This window comes from Erythrolamprus reginae, chromosome 3 (assembly GCF_031021105.1).
Source record: "Erythrolamprus reginae isolate rEryReg1 chromosome 3, rEryReg1.hap1, whole genome shotgun sequence".
NCBI classification, from domain to species: domain Eukaryota; kingdom Metazoa; phylum Chordata; class Lepidosauria; order Squamata; family Dipsadidae; genus Erythrolamprus; species Erythrolamprus reginae.
This window is the reverse complement of record NC_091952.1, coordinates 506,098-521,634: the sequence shown is the minus strand read 5'-3', so window position 1 is coordinate 521,634 and position 15,537 is coordinate 506,098. Positions and strand designations below refer to the sequence as shown.

At 51.3% G+C, this 15,537-nt stretch overlaps 1 pseudogene; it reads left to right on the top strand.

Moving 5' to 3' along the window:
* Positions 1–4,981: 4,981 nt before the first annotated feature.
* On the top strand, positions 4,982–15,255 carry LOC139163451 (matrix metalloproteinase-9-like; annotated as a pseudogene).
* Positions 15,256–15,537: the final 282 nt, after the last annotated feature.

Sequence of the window (15,537 nt, the reverse complement as noted above, 5' to 3'; positions counted from 1 at the left end):
TTCTCCCCGGCTGACAGCTTGGGGGGGGGCAGATCAGCATATATTATCTGTTTCGCCTCCTTCTGTCTCATTTTATACACCTCTCTATCAGCTATACTTCCAGACTCTTTATACCTCCTATAGGCAGCCTTTTTTTCATTGACTATAGTCCTTACATCATTGCTAACCCATAGCGGTTTCTTCTTCCTTTTACCTTTAGTTATTTGCCTTACATACAGTCCAGTGGCTTTTAAGATGGCCTTTTTTAATACAGTCCATGCAAATTTATTTATTTATCATTTATTTATTAATTCAATTTCTATGCCGCCCTTCTCCTGAGACAAATTTATTCACTGGGGTGGGGGGTAAAGTTATTAAAATTTAAGTGGCCCAAGGCCTGTCAGCACAGGTGGGTCTTTAAAACTTTAGGGAAGGCAGGGATAGTGGGGGCAGTATGGATCTACAGGGGGCTGGGGCCACCACAGAGAAGGTTCTTACCCTAGGCCCCGCAACACAACATTGTCTGGCTGATGGGAGCTGGAGAAGGGACTCATGCGGCAGAAGGCGGTCCCATAGGTCAGTGATTTTCAACCTTTTTTGAGCCGCGGCACATTTTTTACATTTACGAAACCCTGGGGCACATTGAGCGGGGGGGGGGCGGCTAAAAAAAGTTTGGACAAAAAAATTCTCTCTCTCTTCCTCCCCTTCACACTATTTTTTCTCCCTCCCTTTCTCTCCCTTCCTTCCTTTCTCTTCCTTCCTTCCTCTTTTTTGCTCTATTTCTCTCTCCCTCCCTCCCTCTATGTCTTTCTCTCTCTCTTGTTTTTGTTCTCTCTTTCTCTCTCTCTTTCTTTCTCTTGTTCTCTCTCTCTTTCTTTCTTTCTCTCTCTCTTATTCTCTTTCTCTCTCTCTCTTTCTTGCTTTCTCTCTCTCTTGCTTTCTTTCTCTCTGAGCTTCGCGGCGCACCTGACCATGTCTCGCGGCACACTAATGTGCCACGGCACACTGGTTGAAAAACACTGCCATAGGTAATCTGGTCCCATGCCATGTAGGGCTTTGCGGGTGAATCAATATTATCCAACCAAATATTATCTAAATGTTTTGAATAAATAGATTTAGCCCACGGGATTTGAGTGTCTTGTATTTTGCCAAGATCACCAAGAAGAGCCAGAAAGAGGATTAGGGGACTGGAACATACAAAGAAAGGTTACAGGAACTTGGCATGGCTAGTTTGACGGAAAGAAGGACCAGGGGATACAGGATAGCAGCGTTCCAGTATCTCAGGGGCTGCCCCAAAGAAGAGGGAGTCAGGCTATTTGGGTAAAACAAGAGGCAATGGGTGGGAAATGATCAAGGATTCTGGAATAAAGGAGAAATTTCCTAACAGTGAGGAAAATTAACCAGCGGAATGGCATGCCACTAGACGTTGTGGGTGCTCCACCCTTGGAGGTTTTTAAAAGAGGTTGTCTGAAGTGGTCTATGTCAGTGATGGCAAATCTATGGCATGTGTGCCACAGGTGCTATGTGGAGCCATATGTGAGGACACACAAGATGTTGCCCTGTGTCACCTCCAGCCTGCCAAGCTGATTTTTGGCCTTCCAGATGTTCTGCCGGTGTGTCCCAACCACCCGTAATTACAGAGTAATTAGTCTAAAAAGACACACACCACACGATAGAAAGAAAACCAAAAGTCTTTATCAACAGAAAAGCAGAAGTAACTCCCTCTTTAAATGTCAAAGGGATTTTCTGGTACACACAAGGCACAGGTTAAATGCAATCCAATTTCTCACCCAGTATCTGGGAAATTGAGTCCAATTCCAAAGTCCAGAAGGCCACACACAGTCTTGAACAGGGAAACAGCAAAACCACGATCTTGATGAAACGATGAATCATATAAACTTCCACAAGGCTAAACCAGCATGCTGCTCTTTTTATCTGTAGCACTAATTACAGCAGCCCCACCCAACCACAGGTGGCCTCACTTATCTCCTGTAATAATCCTTCAATAGTTCTCTCCTATGCATCACTCTACGCATGCGTGGGTCCATCATACGTTCTTGTTCAGAATCCAGGGATGATAAGGATGATTGATCTCCTCCTCGGCTGTCTACCAAACTCCCCTCTTCCCTGCTACTCACGCTTCCTTCGTCAGAGGAGCCTTCGTCGGGATATTCTATTGGGACAAAACAGGCCTATGGCATGTGGATGTTTCCCCAACCTCCACCTCCACATTCCATGGGGCAGGAGCTGGGCCAGAGCCAACCACAACACCGGAGGGCTGGGGAGGCTGTTTTTCACCCTCCCAGGCTTCAGGGAAAACTCCGGAGCCTGGTGAGGCCAAAAAATGGCCCAACAGATCTCCTGGAAGTCTGGAGGCTTCAGCGAGACCTGCGTGCATGGTGGGAAGTGTGGGTGTGTTTGCACATATGTGGGGGAGGGCATGTGGGCCGGTGCACATGTGCTATTGTTCACATACAGGCCCTTTTGGCACCCGGCCATCACTGGTCTAGGGTCTCCTGCTTGAGCAGGAGGTTGGGTCAGAAGGCCTAATCTTCTAATGGACCAGAGGCTAAATCATGTGAAGAACGTTTACAGGAACTGGGCATGGCTAGTTTGATGATGAGAAGGACCAGGGGGGACAGGACAGCACCTTCCAATATCTCAGGGGTTGCCACAAAGAAGAAGGAGTCAGGCTATTCTCCAAAGCACCTGTGGGTAGAACAAGAAGCAATGGGTGAAAACTAAACAAGGAGAGAAGCAACTTAGAACTCAGGAGACATTTCCTGACAGTCAGAACAATTGACCAGTGGAACAGCTTGCCTCTAGAAGTTATGAATGCTCCAACACTAGAAGTTTGTAAATAGATGTTGGATGACCATCTGTCTGAAGTAGTGTAGGGTTCCCAGCCTAAGCAGGAGGTTGGACTAGAAGACCTCCAAGGTCCCTGCCAACAGTGGTGTTGTTATTATTACCCCCAAGGCCCCTTCCCACTCTCTCCTTCTGTGGATCAGTGCTCGGTTAACCTGGATTTAGTGCCAATCAATACGCAACCGCAGTCACCCAGCATGCTCCCCTTGAAAAGCTTGTCTGAACATATCACAAAGGGCCACCTTCACACACCTCTCCGGCCCCAAATAAATGAATGCAGCACCCCGACTGACCGTCCGTGCAGCAGGCAAGCAGAGCCAACCCCGTTTCTGCTTCAAGCTGAGCCCCAAGCGTAGCATAGAAGTCTAATTAATAACAAACAAAGAAAGACACAAAGAAACGTTAGAACAGGGGATGGAAGGCACGCGGTGGTTACTAAAGATGTATTTCCTGCAGTCGGGTTTGGAGCGGTTCACTTTGAGTTTGTATCTGTTGTGTGCTTGTGTGTCGCTGTGGTTGAAGCTGAAGTAGCCGTTGACAGGAAGGACGTTGTAGCAGATGATTTTATGGGCTTTGCTTAGGTCGTGTTTAAGGCGACGTAGCTCTCAGCTTTCTAAGCCCAGCATTTCAAGTCTGGTTCCGTAGGGGATTCTGTTGCGGGTAGAGGGGGGGGCTCCTCTCATAAACTATCGCTGGACACTTTCTAAGGTATTTATGTCCACTTGGTGGAGGGAGGCAGGAAGGAAGGAAGGAAAGGGCTCCAGGAGTTTCTTCCCCAGCCCAGGACAGAACAGTCAAAAAGAGCACTCAAAAAGAGGGTAGTGAAAATATTTACAGAATTATTGACCAATATCACTGCTGTACGCACATTATAAGGTCTTCATGTCGATACTAGCAGAAAAAACTAAAAAAAATATTTCAACTCCTACCCTCAAAATGTCGCTACAGAGCACCACACACTAAGACAACTAGACACAAGAACAGTTTTTCCCCGAATGCCATCACTCTGCCAAACAAATAATTCTTTCAACACTGTCAAACTATTTACTAAGTCTGCACTACTATTACTCCTAGTTTTTTCTCATCATTCCTATCACCCTTTTCCTCTCACTTAGGTCTGTATGACTATAACTTGTGGCTTGTATCCTTAAGGTTTGTTATTAATATTGATTGTTTCTCCATTGCTCATTTGACCCCTATGACAATCATTAAGTGTTACCACATGTTTCTTGACAAATGTATATTTTCTTTTATGTACACTGAGAGCATATGCACCAAGACAAATTCCTTGTGTGTCCAATCACACTTGGCCAATAAAGAATTCTATTCTATTCCATTCCATTCCATTCTACTCTATTCTATTGTCAGCAGAGAAAAAATCATGAGCAAAGGGAACATGTCAGTTCTATGGAGGTTGATGTGCTGATTCCAAAACTATGCTCAGTTTTCCTCTATCGCATAAAGTTTGTGATATGGAAGCATTTTTGTTATGAGGTTACTTTTACATTTTCTATGTATGTGGGAATTACTGTTTTCTTAATGTGGCCAATATATTTCCTATCCCTTATAATAACGATGCTGCTCGCTGGAAACTGTAGCTGCTACCGAGAAACTATAGACGTTTTTGAAATCAGAACCAAAAAAATGATTCAGAAAAGTACAAGGTCAAGTGCGATGGCTAGAAAAAGTATTTCTTGGTAGCCCTGTGTAGTACATAAATATCAGAGGGCGCAAGGGGCGAGAGGGGCAGCGCCTGAAGGGCTCCGGGGTCACCCCACGAAGGACTCGGGAGACAGATGCGGCGGGGGCTGGGGGTTCCTGGCTGCAACGGCCTCCGAGCCCCCGTGGAGGCGGACGGCCGCCCTCTTCGACCCCTTGGCTGGTGTCGACCATCTTTCGCGTTTCCTGGTGAGACCAGGCAGGGAAGGGGCAGCGCCCCGCCGGTACTGCCCCTCTTCCACCGGGGGAGGGACGGCAGCTGACTCAGCCTCCCCCCCGCCTCCTCCGCCCTCCCCGTCGACCATAAAGGGCCCCGCCGGCAGTCGGGCTGCAGACGGCTGTGCTCGCCTGAGCTTCGCACTTCCCGCAGAGCCCGCGAAGGAGACACGCGCCCTGCCCGAGACCCTCCGCAGCCATGAGCATCCCAACCCCGGCCGGCCTCCTCCTCCTCCTCCTGGCGCTCCCGCCACTGCCCTGTCCGCGGGCTGCTCCGACGGAAGGGAAGGGGCCCGTGGTCATCACCTTCCCCGGGGATGCCCTCAGCCCCCAGAGCAACCGGGAGCTGGCCGCCGTGAGTCTTCAAGCTGCGCGCTGTGGCGGTGCCTCCGCTGGATGGAATCACGCCCCTCCCCCATGCCTTCCTACTCCGCCGGAGCCCGAGAGAGCCCGAGTGTGGCAGGAGGCCGAGAGGGGCGCCGCTGTCCCTCCGGGGCACCTGGTTGCCTCGAGTCCCCCGCTGGCGCCAGGCGCCTTAAGTGGCGGTGTGCTCTGCTCGCCCGACCCCAGTCAGGTTGTGGGAAGGCAGCCCCGCCAGGGACTCCCGGGGACTGTGGAGGCGATCCGAGGGATCCGGTCCCGGGAGGAGGGTTGGGGGTCAACCCCAGGGCCCACCCACCGCTTGACCGTAGAGCCCTCCCCCTGCCAGCTAGCGCCCGTTTCTCTCTCTCTCTCTCCACAGCGCTACCTCCAGCGTTACGGGTACTTGGAGGCGACCAACTCTGAGGCGCAGATGATGCTGGAGACCCCCCTGAAGGCCATGCAGAAGCGGCTGGGCTTGCCGGAAACAGGGGAGCTGGACGCCGCCACCCTCATGGCCATGCGCGCGCCCCGCTGCGGGGTCCCCGATGTGGGTCACTACAAAACCTTCGAGGGCAGGCCCACGTGGGACCACACGGACCTCACGGACCGGTGAGCCAGCAGAGTCCCCTGTGTCTAGCCGCAAGCGGATAGGGACCCCAAGATTCCTGCGCGGGGGTGCAACAGACTGGGGAAGGCTGCCCTCTCTCAAGGCCCACCTGTGCTCCCCCGTGTTTGTGTGTGTGAGGAAGGGGCTGGAGGCGGGGCTTGCTTGAAGGCGCCAGGCAGCCTCTGAGCCTTCTCTGCCCTTCGGCAGGGTGGTCAACCATTCCCCTGACCTGGATGTCTCCATCATCGAGGACGCCTTCGCTCAAGCCTTCGATGTCTGGAGCCAGGTGACGCCCCTCACCTTCACCCACCAGCAGGATGGAGAGGTGGACATTCTCATCCGGTTTGGAACTCAAAGTGAGTGGGAGGGGAGGGTGGAGGTGGGGGTAGCTGGGATCGCCCCCTCCCCCATCTGTCATGAGACCTGGAAGAATTATATATATAATTAATATCCTGCCATGCATGCAGAAGTCTACAAGTTCAAATCCCAGTAAGGGTATGTCTGTCTGATGATAACTAACAAGGTTGAAATAGATCTATCACAGGCTCCCTTCCTTTTCACTTATCACCCAAAATATATAAATATATAGTTTTTCATTTCATTTCCATTATCAGCAAAATTATGTTACACCTATAGATTGTAGTTGTCGACTATAAAAAAGTTTATCTGCCTTGAACTATGACTCCTTGTGGGTCCGAGAGGCAAAAAGGAAGCTTTGATGCTCCTTCAATATACCAGGGTGACTCGACAAAAAAAAAATCACACGTAACCCTCCCCTGGTACAAGCTGACACAGGAGATGAGCCTATAGCCTAATGGCTAAGACTTACAAGGCAGAGGCCCCAGGTTCAAATCCCAGTAAGGGTGTGGCTACCTGATGAAGGCAAATAAGATCTATAATAGTCTACCTTCCTTTTCATTATCAGCAAAAATATCTTAGATATGTGTGTGTGTGTGTGTGTTTGTGTGTCTGTCTGTCTCTCTGTGTGTGTGTGGACTCCTCCCTGAGCAGGGAGTTAGACTAGATGACCTACATTGGTACTCACTTGTTTTGGGGTTGCCATGTAGTAAACTACCAATGGAAGTCTGTGAGTGTAAATATTTAATATGTCTTTAAGACCTTTGACTGGTTTGGCCATGAGGGCGCCAGCACTGTTCCCTGGGGGGGGGGGGAGGTTATCTTTGAGAAACTGTGTGTGTTTTGTAAGCTATTGCTACTATTTGCACACTGTCTGTGTCTTTTACTGGCTAACACACATAATTACACCACTGCTATCATTCTGCAGTGTATATGACTAAGATTTCGCACAGGGCTGCACCGAGGCATACTACTGCTGCTGCTGCTGCTGCTAATAATAATAATAATAATAATAATAATAATAATAATAATAATAATAATAATAATAATAACAATAATAATAATAATAATAATAATTCCTGCTCAGATTGTGACCTCTCTCCTCCCCCCCAGACCACGGTGACCCATACAAATTTGACGGTGAGGGTGGAGTTCTGGCCCATGCCTTCGCTCCTGGTGGATACTCAATCAATGGGGATGCCCATTTTGATGAAGATGAGTTCTGGACGCTGGGCAACGGGATCGGTGAGTGGGCCCCCTTTCTGGCTGGAGCTTCTCTGGGCCCTGGAGCTTCGTCCGCCTGATGCCCAGTTCTCCTTTTTCTTCTCTGAGCAGTGTTGAAGACCTACTTTGGCAATGCCAATGGTGCTCCGTGCCACTTCCCCTTCATCTCCAATGGCAACATCTACTCCTCCTGAACCACCGATAGGAGACGAGACGGGCTGCGCTGGTGTGCCACCACCCCCAACTTTGACCAGGACCACATGTACGGCTTCTGCGCCAGTGAACGTGAGTGGCCAGGACTTGGAAAGATGGAAAGGGGGGGGGATGGAATAGGATTGGACAGGGCAGAATAGGAATAGACCTCTGAAGTCTTCTCGAGATGGGGTGGCTCAATGGTTAGAGTGCAGCACCGGTTAGAGCCGGTGGTGAGATTTGAACTGTTGAACTACAGCAAGCAGTTAGCTGAAGTAGTCTGCATTGCTGCACTCTAACCACTGCGCTACCCCAGCTCTTAAAGACTGTGGGGAGATGTGTGATGGCCAAAAGGGGGCACCTGGCTTTGGAAAGTTGCACAGTCCCTCCCAGGGGGGAAAGGAGGGGGAGCAAACAGGCCCCAATGACAATCTAACCAGGAGCTGGTGGGCGGGGCTTCTTAAAGTGTCCCTCCCCTCAAGCAATGTGCTTCTTGTTTAGTTGTGAGTCACTTATGTGATTGGGTGGCTATAAATTTCAGGAATGAACAAATAACAAGTGGGGCTGAGCTGCCTCCCCAGGGAAGGCAATGGGGGAAGTTCAGTTCCCTGGAATTATTGGTCGAATCCCTTTTTCCTGGCTGCTTTGCTCGTCCTCTTCACCTACGACGGGAACAGCAACGGGGCGAGGTGCGTCTTCCCCTTCGTCTTCAACGGCACATCCTACCAGGGATGCACCACCGATGGGCGCACAGATGGCTCCCGCTGGTGCGCAACCACCGCCAACTATGATCAGGACGAGAAATACGGCATGTGCCCAAACAGAGGTATGTGGGACCACGTGGCATTCAGGATGGGGTGCAGGGTAGGGAAAGCACTCTGCACTTGCTCAGAGACACCCTCAGTCCTGGCATTAGTGGGGGGGCTGCAGCTGCAGAACCCATGGACCAGCCCTGAGATTCTCACCTTCAGCTTTGGGCAGTGAAGGGCTGCAAAAACATTTAACTACCACACTGTGGGCGTGGCTTATTTTGTGGGTGTGTCTTGCTGTCCATGTTGCTTGATGATCATGTGACCGGGGGGTGGCTTAAAGGTCATGTGACTGGCATAAGGGTGGCCAAATTGACGTCACTCACATCAAGGGTTTGGGTTAGGGTGCCTGGCCTCTCCTCACCTCAAAGAGAGACAATTTCTCTCTCTATTTACTATGACTGAACATCAAAAAAACCCCTATTTAATTCCATGTATAAATGCCATAGCTGTACCTAGATATTATATACAGGCACACAAAAATATACATTGTTTACTATATAAACACACACATGTGCACACACAACTCTTGTAAAATTATACACATTCAACCTCATTTACTGCAATAGGAAAAACATACCCAGAGCCCAGAAGGGAAAAAAAGAGAAAAAATCCAATTATTTCTACCGGTTTGCGTACCTTACCATAACTGTAGGAGCCCATCACTGGCTTTGGGGCTTCAGTGGTTCCTATTGGGCCGTTTCAACCACTGGGGGCCATGGCTGACCACTTCCCTTCCCCCCTGCAGACACGGCCATGACTGGTGGGAACTCCCAGGGCGAGCCCTGTGCCTTCCCCTTCAATTTCGAGGGCAGGTCGTTCAGCAGCTGCACCACGGAGGGACGGGATGACGGGAGGCTCTGGTGTGCCACCACCAGCAACTTCGACACAGACCAGAAGTGGGGCTTTTGCCCTGACGAAGGTAGGGGGAAAGCTACTTTCACTGGCCCCCTGGGAAGACGGTGGGCAGGGGGCTCAGCACACCCACCCACTGGGCACGACTAGCTCGGGCATTAACGACGCTGAACCTGTCAGATGACAGCCCGAGTGCCATGCGACAGGCAGGGTGAGGTCCCATCCTTTGCTCCAGCTCCTGATGGAAAGCAAGCAACTGTGAGTAGACCAATAGGTACCATTTCAGAGGGAAGTTAGCGGCATTCCATCTGCTTTTGATGCAAGGGGCTTAGAAGCATTGCCTTTGTCATGGTCAGACCATTTCCTTCTGCGGCTTGATTTCCTGGCTCCAATCCTCCCCCGCAGGGAGGTGGAACCGATTCGGAGGTTCCACCCCAGACACCTGATGGACCCAGAGGGCGCTTGGGGTTTTACCAGATTCACTCGTCCACAGCTCGGCGGAGTCTTTCGCTGAGGCCTGGAACAAGGCTGCAGCAGAGACTCTTGACCGAATTGTGCCAATGTGACCTCTCTTTGGCACTAGACCCCTTAGAGCTCCATGGTTCAACGAGGAGCTCTGGGAGTTGAAACGCCAGAAGAGATGTCTAGAGAAGCGATGGAGAAAGAGTAAGTCCGAATCCGATTGAACACTTGTAAAAGCTTTTATTAAGACTTACAAAGTGGCGCTCAAGGCGGCAAGAAGCACGTACCATGTCACCTAGATTGCATCAGCGGAATCTTGCCCGACCACTCTGTTTAGAGTGACCCACTTCCTTCTAAATCAGGGGGGAGTTGGGGAGCCCTTGCAGGGCAGTTTGGAGGAATTTAACTCATTTTTCGCTGATAAAGTTGCTCGGATCCGGGCAGACCTCAACTCCAATTGTATAGCAGTATCAGCTGACAACGAGTCAGTCGAGGTGACTGGGGCTAAACGTCTTTGTCCATCTGTCTGGAAGGAGTTTGACTTGGTGACACCTGATGAAATGGACAAGGCCATTGGGGCTGTGAGTTCCGACACCTGTTTATTGGTACTGTGTCCCCCTTGGTTGGTTTTGGTCAGCCAAGAGGTGACATGGAGCTGAGTCCAGGAGATTGTCAACGCCTCTTTGGGGAGGGGGTCCTTTTCAGCTCCTTATAAGGAGACACTTGTGCACCCCCTCCTCAAGAAGCCTTTCCTGGACCCAGCCATGCTTAATAACTACCGTCCAGTCTCAAACCTTCGCTTTATGGGGAAGGTTGTTGAGAAGGTGGTGGCGCTCCAACTCCAGCGGTCCTTGGAAGAAGCTGATTATCTAGGCCCTCAGCAGTCTGGATTCAGGAAACAGCACGGAAACTGCTTTGGTCGCATTGATGGATGATCTCTGGCGGGCCCGGGACAGGAGCTTATCCTCTGTCCTGGTGCTTCTTCACCTCTCAGCGGCTTTCCATACCATCGACCATGGTATCCTTCTGCGCCAGCTGGAGGGGTTGGGAGTGGGAGGAACTGTTCTCCAGTGGTTCTCCTCCTACATCTCCGGTCGGTCACAGTCGAAGTTAGTGGAGAGTCAGAGGTCGATCTCTAGGTCTCTCTTTTGCAGGGTGCCTCAGGGGTCGGTCCTCTCCCCCCTGCTATTTAATATCTACATGAAACCGCTGGGTGAGATCATCCAAGGGCTTGGGGTGAGGTACCATCAGTATGCCGATGATACCCAGTAATACATCTCCACCCTATCTCCAGTCAACAAAGCAGTGGAAGTGATGTGCCAGTGCCTGGAGGCTGTTGGGGTCTGGATTGGTGTCAAGAAGCTCAAACTCAACCCAGACAAGACGGAGTGGCTGTGGGTCTTGCCTCCCAAGGACAATTCCATCTGTCCATCCATTACCCTGGGGGGGGAATTATTGACCCCCTCAGAGAGGGTTCGCAGCTTTGGCGTCCTCCTCGATCCACAGGGAAGGGGGGGAGGAGTGGCTATTATAGCCAGGGAGAGTCTTTGCCTAAGTAGACTCATTGCTCCAGAAATTGCGGGTTGCGAGTCTCTTGATGAAGTTGGACTTAGGGGTTCAGGTGGGCTTATTTCTCACGTACCTGCCTCCCAGCTGCGTGTCAAAAGCCCTGCCTGTGCTACTCGAGGAGGTAGCCGGGTTGGCGGTGGAGTTCCCTGGACTTATTGTCCTGGGGGACTTCAACCTGCCGTCACTCGGCGAAACCTCAGGGTTGGCACAGGAGTTCATGGCCACCATGACAGCCATGGACCTGACTCAAGTAGTACAGGGTCCGACTCACGAGGGAGGGCATGCACCTGACATGGTATTCCTTTCCGAGCAATTGAGTAATGGTCTGAGACTAAGGGGCTTAGAAGCATTGCCTTTGTCATGGTCAGACCATTTTCTACTACGGCTTGACTTCCTGGCTCCAATCCTTACCTGCAGGGAGGCGGAACCAATTAAGATGTTCCGCCACAGACGCCTGATGGACCCAGAGGGCTTTCAGACGGCGCTTGGGGTTATTCCAGAGGCACTCGTCCACAGTTCGGCGGAGTCTCTTACAGAGGCCTGGAACAAGGCTGCAGTGGAGACTCTTCACCAGATTGCACCTTTGCGACCTCTCCGTGGCGCTAGACCCCGTAGAGCTCCATGGTTCAACGAGGAGCTCCAGGAGTTGAAACGCCAAAAGAGACGTCTAGATAAGCGATGGAGGAAGAGTAGGTCTGAATCTGATCGAACACTTGTAAGAGCTTTTATTAAGACTTACAAAGTGGCGCTCAAGGCGGCAAGATGCGCGTACCATGCCGTCTTGATTGCATCAGCGGAATCCCGCCTGGCTGCTCTGTTTAGGGTGACCCGCTCCCTTCTTAACCAGGGGGGAGTTGGGGAGCCCTTACAGAGCAGTGCCGAGGATTTTAACACATTTTTCGCTGATAAAGTCGGTCAGATCCGGGCTGATCTCGACTCCAATTGGAAAACAGAGTCGACTGACAACGAGTCAGTCAAGATGACTGGGGCACGTACTTGTCCACCTGTCTGGGAAGAGTTTGATCTGGTGACACCTGATGAAGTGGACAAGGCCATTGGAGCTGTTAGTTCCGCCACTTGTTTACTGGATCCGTGTCCCTCCTGGTTGGTCTCAGCCAGCAGGGAGGTGACACGGAGCTGGGCCCAGGAGATTACCAACGCTTCCTTGGGGAGGGGAGTTTTCCCAACACTCTATAAAGAAGCGCTCGTGCGCCCTCTCCTCAAGAAGCCTTCCCTGGACCCAGCTGTACTTAATAACTATCGTCCAGTCTCCAACCTTCCCTTTATGGGGAAGGTTGTTGAGAAGGTGGTGGCACTCCAGCTCCGATGGTCCTTGGAAGAAGTCGATTATCTAGGTCCCCAGCAGTCAGGTTTCAGGCCCGGTTACAGCACAGAAACTGCTTTGGTCGCGTTGATGGATGATCTCTGGCGGGCCTGGGACAGGGGTTTATCCTCTGTCCTGGTGCTCCTTGACCTCTCAGCAGCTTTTGATACCATCGACCATGGTATACTTCTGCACCGGCTGGAGGGGTTGGGGGTGGGAGGCACTGTTCTTCAGTGGTTCTTCTCCTACCTCTCTGGCCGGTCGCAGTCGGTGTTAGTGGGGGGTCAGAGGTCGGCTCCGAGGTCTGTCCCTTGTGGGGTGCCTCAGGGGTCGGTCCTCTCCCCCCTGCTATTTAATATCTACATGAAACCGCTGGGCGAGATCATCCAACGACATGGGGTGAGGTATCATCAGTACACTGATGATACCCAGCTTTACATCTCCACCCCATGTCCAGTCAACGAAGCAGTGGAAGTGATGTTCCAGTGCCTGGAGGCTGTTGGGGCCTGGATGGGTGTCAACAGACTCAAACTCAACCCGGACAAGACGGAGTGGCTGTGGGTTTTGCCTCCCAAGGACAATCCCATCTGTCCGTCCATTACCCTGGGGGGGAATTATTGACCCCCTCGGAGAGGGTCCGCAACTTGGGCGTCCTCCTCGATCCACAGCTCACATTAGAGAACCATCTTTCAGCTGTGGCGAGGGGGGGCGTTTGCCCAGGTTCGCCTGGTGCACCAGTTGCGGCCCTATCTGGACCGGGAGTCATTGCTCACAGTCACTCATGCCCTTATCATCTCGAGGTTCGACTACTGTAATGCTCTCTACATGGGGCTACCTTTGAAAAGTGTTCGGAAACTTCAGATCGTGCAGAATGCAGCTGCGAGAGCAGTCATGGGCTTACCTAGGTATGCCCATGTTTCACCATCACTCCGCAGTCTGCATTGGCTGCTGATCAATTTCCAGTCACAATTCAAAGTGTTGGTTATGACCTTTAAAGCCCTTCATGGCACTGGACCAGAATATCTCCGAGACCGCCTTCTGCCGCACGAATCCCAGCAACCGATTAGGTCCCACAGAGTGGGCCTTCTCCGGGTCCCGTCAACTAAACAATGTCGGTTGGCGGGCCCCAGGGGAAGAGCCTTCTCTGTGGCAGCACCAACTCTCTGGAACCAACTCCCCCCAGAGATTAGAACTGCCCCTACTCTCCCTGCCTTCCGTAAACTCCTTAAAACCCACCTCTGCCGTCAGGCATGGGGGAATTGAAACCCCTCCCCCGAGCATGTTCAATTTATACGTGGTATGCTTGTGTGTGTCTGTTAGTATATGGGGTTCTTTTAAATCTTTTAAAAAATTTAAAGTTATTTGGATTATTTATGATTTGTTCTATTTTGTTGTGAACCGCCCCAAGTCTTCGGAGAGGGGCGGCATACAAATCTAAATAATAAATAAATAAATAAATAAATAAATAAATTACTTACTTTGGCAAATATCTTAGTCAAGAACAATCCTAGCCATACACAGTTAAATCAGTCAATACATATACAATACTATATCTTACTTGTTCAGCTTACAAATACATAAACCAGCATTTAACACACAGTTTCTACTACAGCTGTGACAGAACATAACAGTAATAGCAGAGAATAATCAAAGAGAGAGAGAGAGAAGGGGATGCTGCTGGCTCCCTCTAGTGGATAATTGCAACACTAAGTCTTAAAACTATCGTGTTATAATTCTTTAAATATGCATTGATAGTTTGTTTATATATTGCCGAACCCAACCAGTTATGTACATAGTGCTAACAAGGTCCCCCTTCTCTCCCCCTCCACTAGGTCAAAACCCGGGTGCTCACTACCAGGCGCCCATCTCCCTTTCTCAGGCCCGCACTGAAGCTGAGGACTCCTTCTCTGTGGCTGACGAGGCGCTGGACTTCTTCTAGGATGGGTGAGTGGCGAGGCTGTAGGGGGGCAGAATTCAGTGGATAGCGCCCCCTCCTCAATGCAGAGGAAGAGGCTTATTGGGAGGACCTCAATTGCTGGGAGTGGGAGGGGGAACCTTGCCTCCCTTTAACCTCCTCCTCTTGATGCTTGTGGCCTGGGGGCTCTTTCTGCCCCCTCCCCTGACTCCCTTCGGGGCTGCAAAGTAGATGGGCAGAAGACTGGCAGCCCACCTCTGACACTTGCATCCATGTCAGTGGAGAAGCTAGGGGGCCTCCAAGGGTCTTTCCCTCCCTGCCCCCCAAGGGAATAAGGCAACTTTGGGGGAGAAGTTGAAAAGAAGGTCAGGGCGCTGCCTGGTTGATGCCCCCCAGCCGTCCAAGGCCTGCAGGGAGGAAGAATCCCCTTTGACACACACCCCTTCCAAAGCTGAGAGATGGTGGGAGCTCTGGATCTGGGAAGGAGCTCTGGATCCAGTTTAGAGGGGAGATTCCCAGGGCTTCGGCAGGAATGGGGTGCTGCCCCTGAACTGCAGTCCTCTCCTTGGCCCAGCCTCCTTGTCCACACAGGAGGGGCTTTCCCCTGAGGGTCCCTGCCCTTCCCTCCCTGCGGCCGCTCCGCAGTGCCCTCCACTCACCTTCACCCTCATTGATTTCCCCTCTTCCAGAGAGGTCCCACTTCCGCCGTCACCCCTTCTGCTGGCAAATGAGGCCCCTCTACCTGGTGACCCGCATGGGGTACTTCATGCAGGACATCCTGTGCCCTGAACAGTGAGAGACGACCCACCTCCCACCTGGACTCTGCTTCCAAATGCCTCTCGACGCAGCTTCGTCCCCACCCTGGCCGACCAGCCGATGGGGGCAGTGTCCGCCTTGCTATCTTTCATCCTTCAACTATGCTTCATCTGTCATAAGTAACGGGGGGCGGGTAGGTGTTTGGGGATTTGGGAGGGGAAGTTTTCTGGAGGGGTCCCAGTAAGTTTCGTTTCTCATGAGAAGAGGAGATAAGGAGGTCCATTAGTGGTGTGCATAAGCTTGATGCGATGGTGAAGATGCA